Source organism: Podarcis erhardii (genome assembly GCF_964252035.2).
Source record: "Podarcis erhardii genome assembly, chromosome: 3".
Taxonomy (NCBI): Eukaryota; Metazoa; Chordata; class Lepidosauria; order Squamata; family Lacertidae; genus Podarcis; species Podarcis erhardii.
The window spans coordinates 24,661,421-24,677,495 of NC_138507.1; the positions used below are offsets into that span (position 1 = coordinate 24,661,421).

At 43.5% G+C, this 16,075-nt stretch overlaps 1 protein-coding gene and 1 long non-coding RNA gene across 11 annotated transcripts in view; both read right to left on the reverse strand.

Annotated features, from left to right (window-relative positions):
- DLGAP2 (DLG associated protein 2) overlaps positions 1–16,075 on the reverse strand; it is a 412,887-nt gene that overhangs the window by 40,675 nt on the left and 356,137 nt on the right. The gene's annotated exons all lie outside the window — the stretch shown is intronic.
- LOC309339430 lies at positions 1,596–5,980 on the reverse strand. The gene is made up of 4 exons (XR_014155341.1): positions 5,842–5,980; positions 3,580–3,764; positions 2,046–2,086; positions 1,596–1,756 (listed from the first exon to the last, which is right to left on the reverse strand). It is a non-coding gene; the product is annotated as an uncharacterized lncRNA (long non-coding RNA).

Genomic DNA, 16,075 nt, shown 5'->3' on the forward strand with positions numbered 1-16,075 from the left:
AGTACTTAACCCGAGGCACCACTGTATTATATTCTGCTTATCTGCTCACAACTGTGACTGCTTGCCTACAGCCCGACAACACTGTGCAGACTTATAGTGTGTGAGAAATACCGCACAAATAAAGAAGGCAGTTTGTGACTGATAAATAAAACAAATCGCTTGAGAACGGACAAAGGGATGAAGCAGAACTCAGGGTGAGTGCTTGTGCACTGCACACTTCCAACAATATATGCTACAGGACTAAGTGATATTGGCATGTGTGTAACTTCCCTCGCCACAAAAGCAGGAGATACATATTATGACAGATAAGTAAAATGAATCAAGTGATACAGGCTCAGAGATGGAGCTATTCTAAGGCAAAGAGGGAGGGGGAATAACACTGACTACAACTAATTAGAACAATCAACCCATCCATAGCCCCCCCCAAAGCAAAAGAAAGCAGGCAACTCCAAAACAAAATCAAGAGGTAGATTTGAAAAAGGCAATAAGGATTGGAGGGGGCGAGGAAAGGGTGAGTAAATAAGAGACTGGCAGTATAAGTTTTGGAATGAGGTAAACTTGTACTGGCGAAACGTAAAATCATTTTTACAAGCCTCCGATTCACTCTACGAGAACTCGCTCAATGTTACAACGCTGAAGCAGTAGCGGTTGGCTGGGTGCGATGGCGCTGCTTGCCTGCAATATCGTTTACTGGGGGAATGTGGTAAATTGGCAGCCAAATTGGTGTGATGCAAACACACCGGCAGGAATGCTGAATTGGTTCCATCATGCTGTCCTTTCCCCACCCCTTTGAGTCATGTAAACAGCGGAGACAGCAGTAAAGGGTGGCCAGGAAAATGCTGCGGCCTTATTAAATGCTACTGGTCCTAGGAGACCGAAATAACAAATGGCAATAATCACCAGAGAGCAAAACTATTACTTTGACATCAGTATCCCAAAGCACCGGGTCAGCGGAGCCATGGTATAATAATTTCCTTTGATTGCGGGTTAGACCTGTCAAGCTCAAAGCAACTTCCCCTCCACCCTTAGAGGCATAATTTTGCTTTCTGTAGATACTTCTGTGAAACGTTTTCCGTGTTCAGATCAGTAAGGTACTGCAAGGAGTTCCAGATTTTCCACCTTCGGTTCATGGCACCCCACCTGTATCCTTCTTCACCTCAGACAAATCCCCAATCCCTTCAAAGTGGTGTGTTTTGCTTCAGAATCCAACCAAATCCAACCCCTAACAAATACTAGACAATGTATCGATTGTGCAGTAATGTCATTTATTTCTCTTTAAAGAAATGGCAGTAAAATATTAGCATCATTAAATAAAAATAATGAAGTAATTATTTTTAAAACTTGCATCCGAAATGGTCACATCGTTAACACACACATTTTAAAAATGGGTATATTTATTTATCAAGAACTACTGATGGTTAATAATAATTGTTTTTAATTGCATCATAAATCATAATCACAACATAAATTGAAATGTATATTCACTGAAGTATGATACTGGGTTAATTTATTATGTTAATTTAATGGCCTATCTATGACTTGAATTAGTCAGCCATTTAAAAAAAAACTATTTCTTATCAATAAAACAAGTAACAGAAAATGTAATTTTATTTTATTTTTATATACAAAATTAAACATTGATCCACTTTTAATTTTTGGTTTTAAATAATCTCTCTTGTCTTTCCACCACAGGAACAATGTGCAGGTCTTCTGTGCTGCTTTCATGAATGGCTTCCTTGACCCATTTGTGTAAGTCCTGTTTGGAAAAAAATGAGATGAAAAATTAAGGATTTGGATAACTTAAAACTGCTCAGACAAGAACTTTTCAAGCTGAACTTAAAGTTGCTAAAAGTTAAAGGCACATTTTTTTTAAAAAAAGTTACAAAACAATGCTTTTCCTATGTTAAGTTAGTTGTTGTTCAAAGTTCTGTCAGTAAAATGAAATCTGTTCAAAGCCAAGTTTTGTTCACTATGTGTTCCCCATGGTTAACTACATGTGATAAAGAAAGCTGCAATTGTGTAAGATTAAACATAAAAATACTCACACTGGTGTTGAGGGAAATCTTTTTGCTTCACCAAGATGCTACTGCAGAAAGGAAAGGGCGACTGAAATGAATTTTAAGTAGAAAAATTTGCACAAGTTAAAATGCAAGAATATCAGACAGATCTGATAAGCAGAGCTAGGCAGATATAAGCCCTACAGTTTATCAATAGCCTCAGAAACACCAACTGCATAGCATTATGCTGCTTACAGTATAATAAACTGCACTGCAGAACAGCTTTGGCTTACATGATAAGGTATGCAGTGGAGCAGAGTTGGGGGAAATCTGTGGTCACCCACATATTGTGGGCCTACAGCTCTCATCATGCCAGACCACTGGGTATGTTTGCTGGAGCTGATGGGAGTCCAACTAATACATGGGAGTTTAATGACACAGCCCCAGTCCTGGCAATTGCCCAAGGCCCTATAGCTTTCTAGATGTCTGTGGGCTGCCCTCCGCAGCCTCCCTCTAGAATCTGTTGTTGCCGCCAATGCTACGTTGCTATAGATGGGGCTCTCTCAAGGACAGGATACTGAGTCTTAGCTTCTCCTGCTTCTCCTGCTAGTCATCCACAGCCAGGTGGCCAGGTGTGTGCTCACTGATCTCTTCCTTCAGGAGAGAGAGTGACACACATGCATGTGCACCAGAACATTTGTGCATCGTAACCTTTCCACTCAAAATTTATAAATGTCCTGGGCTGGGCTGGAGAAGTTCAGGAGGCCTCCAAGTAATTCTTCTTCTTCTGAGAACACACACCAGATACCTTCAAAAACGAGAACCAGGTTTTTGACTCTTACATTCTCTACAACCTGGTGATGTGGCAAAGATATCTGCAGCCAGAACCTCCATGATCTAAACTCCTTCATGTTATCAGGAGCATTCCACTTCTCCTGGATCACCCCATCCCTTACTTTAGAGCAGGCTTCCTCAAACTCGGCCCTCCAAATGTTTTGAGGCTACAAGTCCCATCATCCCTGACCACTGGTACTGCTAGCTAGGGATCATGGGAGTTGTAGGCCAAAAACATCTGGAGGGCCAAGTTTGAGGAAGCCTGCTTTAGAGGCTACCATGAGAGTGGGGTGGGCCCCCTTGGGGACATATGTGCCCATGTGGGGGTGGCAGACTTGGAAGGGGGCACATCATTCCATGAAAAGGCAGGGATCTGGAATGGGTGACGCTGCATCATCATCACTGGCCAAGACATGAATAGTTTGATAGCAGACTATTGTGATTCAGAGTGGCTTGGACTCTGCTGGAAGGTCTGCTCTCCGATTCAGTCCATCACCCCAATCTGATTTGGAAACAGCTGCTCCTTTGTTCTAATAGTGTTTAGGATGCACATGGTCTTAGGATAGACACAAGCTCAGAAAGGCTGCAAAAACACTGCCTCAATTCCACCCACCCCAGGCTTCTCTAACCACTAAAGGTCACCCCATCCCCTAAACTCAACCTTTTCTTAATCCAACCAACTACTGTACTCTCAATGGCCCACTCACCCCATATCCCTGCCCTCCCAGATCCATTGATTCCAACCCACCTCTGGATGCATCCTGCAGGGCTGCTGCCTCTGCCCACACTGCTGCTGCCACGCTGCCAATCTTGCCACTCTTGCTGCTATCAGATGAGCCCTCTGTCATGGCTGCAGGCACCGTGGCTTCTGCGACATGTAATGTCATGCTGTGAGGTATAATGTTATTCTTTGCATTGTTGCCGGAAAGCATCCTGGAAGTGACAGAGAACCCGTCTATTTTCAGCCCCCACCCTGAGCAAAACAGGGAGGGCTTTTTTTTTTGTAAATGGGTACACATTTTCATGTAACACAGTAGCCTATTTTCAGCTCCATTCTATTGCTGACAATTCTGCCTGTAAGTATACAATGGCTTCCAAACACTTAAACAAGTGACATTTGCACATTTCCTAAACATAATGGTGTCACGGGGCATCTATGTCTCTCCTTCTCCTGCCTTGTCCCATAGATGAAGTGTCATGTATGAAATAATTCGGTGGCACATACAAAGTATGTGCATTTGGTTCAGTTAAAGTTGATCTGTCTTGGTAGTAATCCATAACCGTTATCGGTTGCCATACATCCAGAAGTTCCCAGACATATCTGGAATACTGCAGTCAGAAGCAGTGTCCGGGTGGAAATTGCTAAAATGTCCAGGAAAACCCATGTCAGCAGTGTCAGTTTTTGGCTCAACAACTTTTCTGTCCTGCTTTTCACTGTTTGAACCTTACCATAACAAAGCTAAAGGTTGTGTAATGCTTTCACACTCATCAGCCGCAATATATACAGAATTGCACATTCATAAAAGAAACTGCAAAACAATTTTCTCAAAACTCTAGATCAGGATTGAATTGTTTACCTCAGATAAAACACTTGAGGTCCATGGAAGTCTATGGTGGGCTATAATTGTTCGCTGACAAAAAGTACAAGGTACCCAGAAGAATAATTCATCTGTGCAATGGTTTTGGTTTGTACAGAGAAGATGGCAAAACACAGTCTCTGTTTATGGTGCAGCCCCATGGATATCACTGGGACTGTGTTAGCATAACAATCATAGTACGATTGAATTTGAAGGGACTCCCAAATTTCATCTAGTCCAATGCCCTGCAATACTGGATTCTCAGATAATCCTTGAATCATACTGGGAAAGAGTTAACATTTTAGCTATGTTACATTGGCTCTGATCTAGAAGAATGGACAAGGTGGAGTTGCTTTGCAACCCTTGGCTTAGCATGCAAGCAATTCTGAGCTGAATACTTTGAAATGTGTGTGAACTCATTGTGTGGCTTGATAATTAAAATCGGAAGATATATATTGGGGAGGGGGAATATAACCATTTGCAGCTGATGAAGACCACAAGAAAGCTAGGATATAGGAAGATTTAAGAATAAAATACAGAACGCCCTCCCTATGTAAATGGTTGCTTAGATTTAAGCAGACTCTGCTTAGCCCCTTAGTGATGATTAAAGGAAGATGTTGAGTTCTAACTGGTAGCAAAGCAATGTAATATGGGATCAGTTTGCTTTCTAACAGTCCCATGAATGAGTTTTCCTGTTTTGTTTTTCAGTTCTGCAATAATCCTTGATTATTGGCGTTTCAATGAGCTGCAGTTTGCATAGGAATCACTCACAAAGAGGAGTTCTCGTGGATATTTTACACCATGTCAAGCGAATAGGCAATGAGAGATTGCTGTAAAGGTGTGGTGGGATATACAAGGTCGCTCATGTTCTTGGGCTTGTATACCATGCAGAAGACTCTCATCCCCTGTGTTGGCTCTTCTGTTTGGTGGAAGTGGCTCAGAAAGAAATCAGACAGCTCTGCCCAAATTAGTGTTATACATGCCCTGCACTGTAAACCGGTTTATATGTTGTAGCTCTGTTCAGGTTTATCCAAATGCACCAAAATATCCACATACTAGATGGGAAAGTACCATGGCGGCAGTTTTAATTGGAGTTTTAGCCAAGTGGAGGTCACATTCATGAAAGCCCTCAAAGACATGAAGCATTATAATCTCCCCATAAATCCCCTCTTATTTGGAAGCAGTAATCACCTTTCTTCCTATGAATCAATACAAACACAAGCCTAAGTGGAAACTATCTGGGCTGACAGAGATAAAATTTCACTTGGATTTCACTTACTACCTCTTGCTAAAAAGGCATGGGGAACGTATTGCATTTTCTATGTAACAAGCCTCATTCATCAAAGGCTCATTTGTGCCTTGCCTTCAAATTGTTGTCGCCGTGCAAGGTGGCAGGGAGGTGGGGGCGGCAATATATAGCAGGCATCATTTACGAGGCAGCCAGGAGGGCTTGTGTTTCAGTCAGAGAGAACTTCCCCTTCGCCCAAGATTAAGTTGCAGCAATCAGAATTTTCAATTAAATCTCCATTTTTTGACAAGTGTGAAGAAAAGGTGAGATGAGTCCCTGGAAGAGGTTAATCGTACCTTAGATCTTACACGTACCGTATTTTTCGCCCTATAGGATGCACTTTCCCCCCTCCAAAAATGAAGGGGAAATGTGTGTGCGTCCTATGGGGCGAATGCAGGCTTTCACTGAAGCCTGGAGAGCGAGGGGGGTCGGTGCGCACCGACCCCTCTCGCTCTCCAGGCTTCAGGAAGCTATCCGCTAGCCGTGGGAGACCCAGCTCTCCCAGGGCTAGCAGAGAGCTTGCCTGCACCCAGAAGCTTGGGGCACGCTGAGTTCCGCATGCCCCAAGCTTCGGGATTAGCGCAGTGCTCCGCTAGCCGTGGGAGAGCCGCGCAAAGTTGTGCGGCTTTCCCAAGGCTAGCAGAGATCTTGCCGGCACCCAGAAGCTTGGGGCACGCTTAGCTCCGCACGCCCCAAGCTTCGGGATTAGCGCTGCGCTCCACTAGCCGTGGGAGTGCCGCGCGGCTCTCCCACGGCTAGCGGAGACCTTGCCTGCAGTCAGAAGCTTGGGGCGCGCTGAGCTCCACACGCCCCAAGCTTTGGGATTAGCGCAGAGCACCCCCTTTATTTCCCCCCCAAAAAACTAGGTGCGTCCTATGGGGCGAAAAATACGGTAGTTTCTGTGAGTACAAAGAGCTACATTTCCTGGATTATATCCATCTGCACAAAAAGCATGGAACCCAACAGAACCATTCCTACCTCAGCAAAGATCTGGCCTTAATAGTTGGGGAAACCATTTAAGCAAGTTTATAATTTGGCGTGCTCCAAGGTGAAAAGCGGGGAGATTTTCAGACATTTGCCAACAAATGGGAGGTAAATAGGATTTACCTCACTGATTTATAAACGTCTCATGTTCAGTACAGACATGGAACTCACTCACTCTGATTTATGGCTGTACTTTAGAAAGCAAATTCAATTTTTTTTTTAGTTATGACAGTTTTAGCTGTAAATATGTCATTTTCTAATTAAATAATGACCCCTTTTAAGATTCTTCTATGACGTCCTGTCTCATTTTAGGGAATATACTCCACAGAGACATGTGGGTTGTTGGGTTTTTGGTTTTTTTTTAAAGGAAGTCAGAGACATCTTCTTTCACAATCTGCTTGCCTTTTCTTTCCTTTTTTAGAAAAAGGGAAGCAGGAAAAACAGAGCTAAGGTTTGCTTAAGTGTACCTGTAAGTGGAACTCTGTCTTCCTCTTGTGTTCTCCTGTGGGACTGTCTAGAACAGGTGTGGGATATGGCCCTGGGGGCTGCAGAAGGAAGAGGGAATCAACAAATATCACCTCCCCCATTTCCTCCACTGGGACCCTCTGCTGGACTTTGGCTCTTTCCATAAATTGAGGAGCGTGTCTGGCTCAAAGCCATATAAATGACAGGAGGACTACAACATGAATTATTCATTTCACTGACAGTCACTCAAAAGCTGTACTTAAGACATTTCTGTCCTCTGTTTTGAAATGCCCAGAATGAAATTCTGCAACCTAAATTGTGGAACAAGGGACGCGGGTGGCACTGTGGGTTAAACCACAGAGCCTAGGGCTTGCTGATCAGAAGGTCACGGTTCAAATCCCCGCGACGGGGTCAGATCCCATTGCTCGGTCCCTGCTCCTGCCCACCTAGCAGTTTGAAAGCACGTCAAAGTGCAAGTAGATAAATAGGTACCACTCTGGCGGGAAGGTAAACGGTGTTTCCATGCGCTGCTCTGGTTCGCCAGAAGTGGCTTAGTCATGCTGGCCACATGACCCGGAAGCTGTACGCCGGCTCCCTCGGCCAATAAAGCAAGATGAGCACCGCAACCCCAGAGTCGGTCATGACTGGACCTAATGGTCAGGGGTCCCTTTACCTTTACCTTTAAATTGTGGAACACTTTGTCACAGGAGATGCAGTTGGCCTCCTCTCTTATGGTGTTTTTACTATATGGCAAAAGTTTTCCTGTTTATGTAGATGTTTGTGTTACCATATAGATACCAGATGCTTATACCAGAAGATTAAATTAATATAATATATAAATGTAAACAAATTTAATTTTATATTTTATATATATATATTATAAATTAGCGTAGTGTTTCGGTTTCCTGAGCACAGATTTGAACAGTAACAGAGATTTAACACCCCATAATTGGTTATTCATAAATTTCTCACGAGTTTAGGATTACTCAGTCGAATAAAACTCCTAATTGTAACCCATTGCTTCCCATTCTTCTCCTTACATAACTTTCATGACTTTTACATTATTCTTTTGCTCTCAGTGTTTAACTCACCATCCATTCACTTATCTTCTGATTCTGCTGCTACATTAAATAATGGGTTAAGAAATGATAACATGTTTGAAGAAAAGCTCAGCTATTTATTCCAAATGGAAATGACCCTCAGAGCCCCAACAGATGACCCAGCTTCTCCACGGTGGGCTCCTGATGTTCTTCTTCCCCTGTTTTGTCTGGCTAACTGAGAAGAATTTTGTTCCTTCCACACGCCAGCCTTTTTTAAAAGCAGAGGTGGGAAGGGGTATGTTAATTTTGTTCTCATTTAATTTTGTTATTTGCATAACAGGCCTCTAGAACACATGACTCAGAGCAGGGCTTTCGGCGTGGCTTCCCCTGTTTTGTGAAGCAACATTTCTACTAAGATATGGCAAGCACCCACTATTTGAACTTTCCATTTTCACCAGCTGGCTGGATTGTTTTGTGTGTGTGCGTGCCTTGGGTATGCCTTGGTATTGTTTCAAACCTATCTTCAGTTATTTTCCCCCGTCTTGCTTTTAAACCTATATTAAGTTGTCCTCATTGTACGAACGACAATTACCTTGAAATTTCTATGGAAGGTGATTCATAACAGAACAATACGATGGCGTAAACCATGCGCTATTACCATTTTCCTACAAATTTAATAATTAAGTTAATTGTTAGTGACGTATTAATACTAAGAAATCTAACTTGACCCATTCATATGTGTGTGTGTGAGAGAGAAATCTGTATATTGGCAGCATTTGTATGGAAGAAAAATTGTGGGGCTGCAAGAGATTGTGGGAGCTGTAGGCCTTTGGGAGGAAAAGGAAAATAGGGGAAACCGCACAAAGGAAAGAGTCTAATACAGTGGTACCTCGGGTTACAGATGCTTCAGGTTACAGACGCTTCAGGTTACAGACTCCGCTAACCTGGAAGTAGTACCTCGGGTTAAGAACTTTACCTCAGGATGAGAACAGAAATCGCGCAGCGGCAGCAGGAGGCCCCATTAGCTAAAGTGGTACCTTAGGTTAAGAACAGTTTCAGGTTAAGAACGGACCTCCAGAACGAATTAGGTTCTTAACCCAAGGTACCAATGAAATGATGTTGGGTAGGGTTGCCATACCTTAAAGAACAACCCTACCCAACAGCCTGGGCCTTGGAAAGAGGTGAGTGGGTGGCAGCCAATGCCACGCCCATGTACCCCGTTCCCCAGCTCGGACTGGCAGCGGCCATGGAGTGCAAAGCAGCCGGAGCCCAAGCAGCCCAAACCAACTGAACCCAACTCCCCCATCCCCGACAACCCGGACATTTCCTTTAAAATGTAAAAATCTGTCCGGATGGGCATTTTGGCCCCTCAAAAGTGGTTTTCCCAGATGTATGGCAACCCTAATATTGGGTATTCTTAACAGGAATGGGATAGCCAGGTGAGGCACAAAGAGGAAGCCAAAGAAGGAGCAAGGTCAAAGATGTTCAGAGGATAGGATGAAATTCACATATACATATGCTCACCAGCCAGATCTTGGTGCACGCATCTTAAAGGTAAAAGGTAAAGGTACCCCTGCCCGTACGGGCCAGTCTTGACAGACTCTAGGGTTGTGCGCTCATCTCACTCTAGAGGCCGGGAGCCAGCACTGTCCGCAGACACTTCCGGGTCACGTGGTCAGCGTGACGAAGCTGCTCTGGTGAGCCAGAGCCGCACACGGAAATGCCGTTTACCTTCCCACTAGTAAGCGGTCCCTATTTATCTACTTGCACCCGGGGGTGCTTTCGAACTGCTAGGTTGGCAGGCACTGGGACCGAATGACAGGAGTGCACCCCGCCGCGGGGATTCGAACTGCCGACCATTTGATCGGCAAGTCCTAGGCGCTGAGGTTTTACCCACAGCGCCACCCGCGTCTTAACACTGGTTAAATAGGTTAAACTAGCATTGTTTGTTTTTTCTTCAAAGGGCGTTACAATTCTACAAATTTGTAAAATCTGCAAGTCCATTGAAAAGCTGTGCACAAAAAGTGCATTGCACAAAAATAAACTCCATTTGCCAACACAGGAACACTTAGCATAAAGGGTAATATTTGCGTATGCAGTTAATGCTGTTGTAAATCAAATAAGATCTCAAGGTTACCCACCTGGATACTTGTATTAGAGAGAGAGAGAGAGAGAGAGAGAGAGAGAGAGAGAGAGAGAGAGAGAGAGAGAGAGAGATGTGGGCAACACTAGACTCAAGGTATGTTCAATAGATGACAAAAAAGGCTTCTATTTTAGTTCTGATAATTAACAATAAATTATAGTGCAGCAAGCAGTTAGCATCCTGAAGCGAATTATTGACAGCAGCTCCTTTGTGTCCCCCTACCCCTTTCTCTCTCTAGACAATCCATATTTCTATCTGATAGGAAACAGAATTTAACGTTCTGTGCAGCAAAAGCTGGCACAACCTCAAAATCTATAAACACTGTGTCACACAGGCTTTCTATACTTTTTGCAGAGGATAAAGTGTCAACCTAATTCCTTAGAGTTCCAGCAGCACTAATTAAGCAGAGTCGCAGAGTGAATCATAGCAGTGGAGACCCTGGTGGTATGTATTCATTTTATTGTTCTTTTTTATTATTCCCTTAAATGCACACATGCAGTGGTCACAAGGATGTCAGGAATTTTAACACCAAATTTCATGTTTTTGCAAAACGAAAGCTGTAATGAAATTGCTTGCCCAAATCCACAAAATTCTCCTTTGAGAATATCCGCTCACCTGGGACTCTGGGTGGGTGGCCCTTGCTGAATGGCAAAGCTGCGGCGGGTTCGGGAAAGCTGGCATCTTCTGGTGTGGCCGGGGTGTGTGTGTGATGGTCACTTGGCGCTGTGTCCACCTCTAGCCGTGTCAGGCTCCCCGGCTAGGGAGGGCAGCGCCTGCTAAGCCAATAAGAGGCAAGGACTTGGGGGCTGCGACCAGCCCTCCTGAACACTTGTCACTTGGATTTCTCTGCCGAGAAATCACTACTTGTCTGTCATGTGTCATTGTACGTCACAAAGGATTCTGGAGCACATTCAAGGAGTCCGCTCACCCTATCTTCCCTTATGTCAGAGACTGGCTGGATGAAGAGGAATGGTTCCAGCAGGAGAACCCCCTAAGGAAGCCTCAGAAGGGGAAGGCTCCAAGCCAGGTGTTGAGACAGAGGATGAGGAGGGGGGACAGACGCAGAATAGTTGGATGCTGAACAAGCAATGGGCTTGAGTGAGAGAGAAGAAGAGGCAGAAAACACTGCAGATGTAGGACAGGCAGCTGAGGAGGAGGGGGCTGAGGCTGCAATAGATTCACAGGAGCCTGCCAGTCCTACTGTATTCAGCTCCCATCCCTCCTGGTCTTCAAGGACTCAGACTTTTGCATGTAGCAGGACAACAAGCCCAGAGCTCACAGGAGGCCCCTCCCCAGTGGAGTTTAAGACTGAAGGGAAAACAGCCGGATGGGGAGGAGACTTAGAGGAGGTGTGAGACCCAGATCATCAGTTCTGGCAACTGCTTTACTGGGGCCAGTCTCGCCGCAGTTTTCTCTATTTGTATTCTGTTTCCTTGAATAAAGAATCAGTTTTACTGCTCATTCCTGAGCCTCTGTGCTGACCAGCAGCTGAACCAGCAGTGACACCTTACGGCTGCACATGGCAGAAGATCATCATCATCAGCAGCAACAGCAGCCAAGCTGTCTTTGTGGGAAACCTGTCCACAAGGAACAAACTGAAAAGCTTCATTTGACAGTTGGATGACAGTGAGATCCTACATTTGACGACTGCCAAAAGAAGTGCCAACAAGTCTAAGGCATTTAAATGTTGGATTTTGAGGTAAAATCTATGAAGGCAGCATCGTTTTTCTCAACAGAAGAGGAAGAGGAAAAGCTCTATGAATGTATACAGAATATATTCTCTTAGGCACTCATAATGTTCCAGTGATTAATTGCACCTCCTGTAAAGATATCCTTAAGGTATCGTTAGAATAAGTGTCACTTGTGACAAAACCGCATCCAGCACTGTGGATTTCGAGTGACCTTGAATGAAATATTTGAGGGCCTTGCGATTCCAGCAGTGTCATGTTCCCTCCTGCTGTGTGATCATGCTTCGACTCAACTGGATTTAGAAATGCAGGCAGATATATAATTACATTCATAAAAGTATTTAGTAGCTAAAAGTGTCTGTGTGAATCAAGGCATTAGGAAAAAAATGTTCCCTGCTATTCACCTACAGTTAGAAGAGTCTGATGCCCCCAAAGCGCTGACCTCATAACAGCTGGTTTTATGGGGTCAGCGAGATGATTGATTGAAATTGATCTGCATAATTCCATGGGGCATAACCTTGCGCAGTTTCCAGGAGGCTATCTAGCTACTGTTCACTTTATCAACCCCAAGAGCAAAAGTTCCCAGCTCTTTCTCAATAACCTTTTAACTGCAAGCCAAGAATGGTCGAGGGTGTTTGTTTTACAAACAGCCTTCAAGTCGTATCCCACTAATGCAGCTGAAATCAGCTGCAACACTCCTGCTATCGGTCCTAGGATCAAAATTGAAGAGACCAGAAGCTGAGCTTTTTCATTTGGGGTTTTTCCTTTGGGACTCATTCTTCTTGATAGTTTGTCAGGACCTCTTTGACAGTTTTCAAGATGCACTACAAAACTCATTTATTTCCTATAGTACCAAAGAGTTCTCCTTAGATTTCTTGTTGCTTTCGCTTTTTAAGATGGATGAAATCCCATGCAAGTTTACCAGGAATTAAGAACCATTCTGATTAACAGAGATAGCTCTTTCCAGCTTCGCCAGTTGCTCCTCCGGTTTTCAATAACAACACATTGAGGCTGTATCACATGTAAATGGTGATCTCTGCCAGACCTTTGCTCCCCCAAATTAGTTTTTTCTGGATCCTCTACAATCAACCTCCCCCCTCTCTATGATTTAGTTCATTGTGATTTTATTAAGGAATGTTGAGGTTACTTGCAAACTGCCTTGTGGGGTTTGTCTTTATCTTGAAAGGTGGGATTAAAAAAACAAAGGAATCGTGCAGTCCAGCGAGGTCTGTGATATTTCTGAACAGGTAGTTTCCCCCTGCTTAGAAACTTAGGTCAACTAAAAAAGCCAGGGTGGGGGACATATTAAGGCAGCTGGTTCAAATGGCTGCAACTCCAGGAAACCTTGTCTTTTCAACCCAAAGAAGATAGTTTCAGCTCTCTAGGACTCAGTAACATTAGAAAGTCCCTTTGGAACGTAATGTTTTTCCACTTATTCCCATGGTGCCACAGTGAAAATGATTTAGAAATAATAATTCCTATCACGAAAACCTTCCAATGCTGATAGGCAGATATTTGCCTAACATGGTCTGTGACGATCACACAGGGTCCCCGGACGTTTGACGGTCTATTGATCCCTGTGCCACCACTGTGATTGCTTCCCCGCTGCCACCAACCCGTTTCTCTCGGGTACACACGGAGTCCAGACAGTTGTTAACATTAAACCAAATAAACAAGGTTATTTTATAAGCATTAACAAGTTTATGGTTTCAGATAATTTTTCTTGTCAGTTTCTTTACTGGCCTATACCTTCCTAATACCTTCTGACTGATTATCCCAACTGTCTATTTGACTCCTCTTAACAGATTCTCTCACTCTCTCACATCAAACTATCCCAACCCACAGACTTATCCTCCCGCTCTCTTCTCTAACACCTGACTGACATCTCAACAACACTAACTCTAACTCTAACTCTAACTCAAACTCCTCCCCTTGGGTTCCCACTGGCCAATCAAATCACACTCATTTAACCCTTTCCTTATGACCCAGCATGATATCACACATCCAGGAGGGCAAACGCCACATGGTCAAATAGAAACCATCGCCACTGTGAGAAACGGATAAGTGCAAGGCAGTGGCAGGCAATCAGATGTTTCACACGTCAAAAATGTAACGGCAGCAGTTGATGAAGTTATCCAGAACACATCTGGCTCCTTGAGCACCAGTGTATCCCACAGCTGGTTTGAGATTCCAGCTGGATCTCACATCCTCCATCACTTGCTCCTGAAAGCAACATGTGTACCTTGATTGGCCGGCACTTATGACAGCTGGGAGGTTATGTGACCTACTCAGGCATGACTCTGTAGCATTTTTGCACGGGTAGAGATCAGCAGTGATGGCAAAACACTCCCCCTGCCTCTGGGGACTTGTTTATGCACAATCTGGTTTCTGTGTACTGAAACATGAGACGAGACAGCATGCATTCTGCTTGAACTATCTATGTGACTCCCTACAAATGCAGCCTGTTTGCTATTTCTGGGTAGATTATATATTAAAATATTAGTGCAGTCACATGGGTTACAACTTCAGAATTGGCAAGGGTTATCCTGTTTCACCAAGCAACAATTTTACAGTTCTAGGAAACCACTTCTATGATTTGCCATATTAGCAAAAAATGAAATAAAAATACAATTAAATCTGATACATTATTAAATTTCCTAAATATTCAAAGGAGCCCATTTGCTACAATTTTTTAAAAATTAGTTTCTGACCTTTCTGCCTTTTACACAAAAGACACTCTATATATCAAATTATTTCTAACGCGCTGCACTATTATTTAATTTGGCTTGCTTCAGATTAATAAGTAAATGGTCATTTGAAGTGTGAAAATAATATGCAAAGAAACTGCTGTCCACTGCATTTCAAATGCAGAAATATTAAATGGTTACTCCATCATTTAGAAGCTAATAACTTGTTTTGGAAATTGAAAGTTTCATTTAACACTGTAGTGCATAATAGTTACACTTCTTTTGACATTTGATATATATTCCATTTGAATATTTTACTCATTCTAGCATTCTCCCAGAAACCAAGGGCTGATTTGTGCAACGTTACCGATAATTCAAGTACCGTAGTTACAGTGTTACAGTGCCTGCAAGCCAATCCTGATTTTCAGCCTTCTAAATCTGGTGATGTTTGGAATGATGGTCCCACTCCACCCCCCCCAAAGTCATTTTACTTAGATTAATAAGACAGAAAGATGAAGTATTTGAGCAAGAAATTACCTGATACGTTCAGGAAACGGGGGAAAAAAATGTGTATAATGAGAGTTAGGCATTTTCCCAAAGTCAGAGCCACTTTGTTTAAGCAGAAGACAGCTAATCAAGGGATACAATTTTATACAAGGCATAAAACTGAAGCATCAAGACAGAGAAATAAATGGGATTCAAATAAATGAGATTTTGGCTTGGTGGTGCCTTATATAGACTTACAGTGCGTCTCCTATCCCACAGTCCAACCCAAATATTCAAGGGCTATACTTGGGACTGAGTGATATTTGCAGCTGGCAACCTTAGGGATATGGGTCTGTGCATCTTACCACTGCCTCACACATAGTGGCAATCCTTTTCTTCTTTTCTGAAGTTTATTTTCAGTGTTTCTGCCATTGGTGACAAGCAGCAGAGCTCCTGCGAGTGACTGACAGGTTGTTGGTTTTTTGCTCAGAATACCTCAAGGACTGCCTGTCTCCATATGAACCTACCCAGATCCTGAATTCATCATCTGAGGCCCTTCTTTGAGTGCCTCCTCCATGAGAGGTCTAGAAGCTGGCAACATGAGAACGGGCCTTTTCTGCAGTGGCTCCCTGTTTGTGGAATGCTTTCCTCAGGAAGGTTCATCTGATGTCTTCATTAATATAATAATAATTTTATTATTTATACCTCACCCATCTGGCTGGGTTTCCCCAGCCACTCTGGGCAGCTTACAACATAATAAAAACACCAAGCATTAAAAACTTCTGGATACAGGGTTGCCTTCAGATGGCTTCTAAAAATCAGATAGTTGTTTATTTCCTTGACATCGGATGGGAGGGTGTTCCACAGGGCAGGCGCCACTACCGAG